Source organism: Cherax quadricarinatus, chromosome 2, assembly GCF_038502225.1.
Source record: "Cherax quadricarinatus isolate ZL_2023a chromosome 2, ASM3850222v1, whole genome shotgun sequence".
In the NCBI taxonomy this organism is placed as follows: Eukaryota; Metazoa; Arthropoda; class Malacostraca; order Decapoda; family Parastacidae; genus Cherax; species Cherax quadricarinatus.
Window position 1 is genome coordinate 59,005,344 of NC_091293.1, and position 3,375 is coordinate 59,008,718.

At 46.6% G+C, this 3,375-nt stretch overlaps 1 protein-coding gene across 1 annotated transcript in view; it reads left to right on the top strand.

The window, feature by feature from the left end:
* Window positions 1-924: 924 nt before the first annotated feature.
* Window positions 925-3,375, top strand: part of sNPF (short neuropeptide F precursor) — a 759,653-nt gene continuing 757,202 nt past the window's right edge. The window contains exon 1 of the mRNA XM_070088529.1: window positions 925-1,109. The gene's annotated coding sequence lies outside the window, so the exon portion shown is untranslated. The remainder of the gene's footprint in view (window positions 1,110-3,375) is intronic.

Below are 3,375 nucleotides of genomic sequence, written 5' to 3' on the forward strand. Positions count from 1 at the left end.
ATATCTCTGTCTATGTCTGATATGAGGATAAGGAATAAGGAATACCTGCAGGAACACCTGCTTGTGGAGTGGGGAACACCTGTGTGGAGTGGGGAACACTTGTGTGTGGAGTGGGCAACACCTGTGTGTGCAGTTGGGAACACCTTTGTGTGGAGTGGGAACATTTGTGCGTGGAGTGGGGAACACGTGTGTGGAGTGGGGAACACCTGTGTGTGAAGTGAAGAAAACCTGTTTTGTGGTGTGGGGAACACGTGTGGGTGGAGTGGGGAATACCTATATTTGGAGTTGGGAACACCTGTGTGGAGTGGGGAACACCTGTGTGTATTGAGTGTAGAATATGTGTGGGTGGAGTGGAGAATATCTGTTTGTGGAGTGGGGAACACCTGTGGGTGAAGTGGGGAACTCTTGTGGGTGGAGTGAAGAACACCTGTGGGCGGAGTGGGGAACAGATGTGGGTGGATTGGGGAGCTCGTGTAGGTGGAGTGGGGAACACGTGTGGGTGGAGTGTGGAACACATGTGGGTGGAGTGGGAAGCACGTATGGGTGGAGTAGGGAGCACGTGTGGGCGGAGTGAGGAACACGTGTGGGTGGAGTGGGGAACACGTGTGGGTGGAGTGGAGAACACGTGTGGGTGGAGTGGGGAACACGTGTGGGTGGAGTGGGGAACACGTGTGGGTGGAGTGGGGAACACGTGTGGGTGGAGTGGGGAACACGTGTGGGTGGAGTGGGAGAATACTGGAAATATTTGCGAGATGACAGGTGTTTAGGGTGAGTGTGGGTGTTGAAAGTGTGGGGGTGTGGGGGTGTGGGGGCGGAGAGAAAGCTGTGGGCGTAAAGTGCGTCTGCGCCTGGCCAGGTGACTCCCCCTCCCCTATCCTCCTCTATCCTCCCCTAGCCTTCCCTAGCCTGGTAAATAGCGTGGCTGTGTCACCTGCAGCTCACTCCACCTCTCCTCACGCCCACCAGCGCACCTAACCCACCACCTCGCGCGCGATCTCGCACTCACAACCGCGATCTCACACCCCACGCCCGCGTCATCACTGCCGCCCACGCCCACCACTCAGGTGCTGCTGCTACAGAACACAGACTTCTATATCCACAACACGGAGGTGAGTACAGTCAAAAAATTCACCCCCTTTTTTCCCCCACAGAAATACACCGAGGCGATGTACTCTATTGTAACACTGTACTACTAAGCTAAGTAGGATGAGTAGTATTACTCCAGTGTATTAACCCAGTGTATTACCTTAGGGTAATACCTAGCGTGGGTTTTAATTCACGAGAAGAACCATATTTAAAAGTAATGACCTTAATTGAAGGCCAGGCCTCATAACCGAGGGATCAGTGCCATGATTACCATCGTAGCATCGTACTGAGATGTTAGTAAACACTACCAGAAACACTCTCATCAACACTACCAGAAGCACTCTCATCAACACCACCAGAAGCACTCTCATCAACACTACCAGAAGCACTCTCATCAACACTGCCAGAAGAACTCTCATCAACACTACCAGAAACACCCTCATCAACACTCCCAGAAGCACTCTCATCAACCTGTTTAGTTGCTGTGTGATGATTGTTCAGTTTGTCACTCTCGACAACCCAGTTAGAAGCAGCCTCTAACTTAACTATGTATACACTGATGGCTTTGACTCATCATTAACCTACCATGACAATGTTCATTCAGTTATCCTGTCCATGACTGGGATCATTCACCTACCCTCTGACTGACCATTTAGCCATTCAGATCATGACTGGGATCATTTACCTACAGACTGTACACTCAGCAATCCAGTTTACAATATTGTGACTGGAACAATTCACACCCTGACTACGATTTTGTTAGAAAACCTCTGATGACGTTTCGGACCATCCAGGGCTATTTATCAAGTTTCGACCATCCAGGATGGACTGAAACGTTGCTTAATGTTTTCTCAAGGAATTATAGGTTAGTTGTCAAGGAACTGTGGGTTAGCTCTCAAGGAATTGTGGGTTACCGTCAAGGAATTGTGGGTTACCTCTCAAGGAATTGTGGGTTACCTCTCAAAGAATTGTGCGTTACCTGTCGAGGAATTGTGGGTTACCTTTCAAAGAATTGTGGGTTAGCTGTCAAGGAATTGTGGGTTTCCTCTCAAAGAATTGTGGGTTACCTGTCAAAGAATTGTGGGTTACCTGTCAAGGAATTGTGGGTTACCTTTCAAAGAATTGTGGGTTAGCTGTCAAGAAATTGTGGGTTAACTATCAAGAAACTGTGGGTTACCTGTCAAAGAATTGTGGATTACCTGTCAAAGAATTGTGGGTTACCTGTCAAAGAATTGTGGGTTATCTGTCAATAAATTATGGCTTACCTGTTAAGAAATTGTGGGTTACCTGCCAGAAATTGTGTTAGCTGTCAAGAAATTGTGAGTTAACTGTCAAGAAATTGTGGGTTAGCTGTCAAGAAATTGTGGGTTAGCTGTCAAGAAATTGTGGGTTAGCTGTCAAGAAATTGTGGGTTAGCTGTCAAGAAATTGTGAGTTAGCTGTCAAGAAATTGTGGGTTAGCTGTCAAGAAATTGTGAGTTAGCTGTCAAGAAATTGTGGGTTAGCTGTCAAGAAATTGTGGGTTAGCTGTCAAGAAATTGTGGGTTAGCTGTCAAGAAATTGTGGGTTAGCTGTCAAGAAATTGTGGGTTAGCTGTCAAGAAATTGTGGGTTAGCTGTCAAGAAATTGTGGGTTAGCTGTCAAGAAATTGTGAGTTAGCTGTCAAGAAATTGTGGGTTAGCTGTCAAGAAATTGTGGGTTAGTTGTCAAGAAATTGTGGATTAGCTGTCAAGAAACTGTGGGTTAGCTGTCAAGAAACTGTGGGTTAGCTGTCAAGAAACTGTGGGTTAGCTGTCAAGAAACTGTGGGTTAGCTGTCAAGAAATTGTGGGTTAGCTGTCAAGAAATTGTGGGTTAGCTGTCAAGAAATTGTGGGTTAGTTGTCAAGAAATTGTGGATTAGCTGTCAAGAAACTGTGGGTTAGCTGTCAAGAAACTGTGGGTTAGCTGTCAAGAAACTGTTAGCTGTCAAGAAACTGTGGGTTAGCAAGAAACTGTGGGTTAGCTGTCAAGAAACTGTGGGTTAGCTGTCAAGAAATTGTGGGTTAGCTGTCAAGAAACTGTGGGTTAGCTGTCAAGAAATTGTGGGTTAGCTGTCAAGAAACTGTGGGTTAGCTGTCAAGAAATTGTGGGTTAGCTGTCAAGAAACTGTGGGTTAGCTGTCAAGAAATTGTGGGTTAGCTGTCAAGAAACTGTGGGTTAGCTGTCAAGAAATTGTGGGTTAGCTGTCAAGAAACTGTGGGTTAACTGTCAAGAAACTGTGGGTTAGCTGTCAAGAAATTGTGGGTTAGC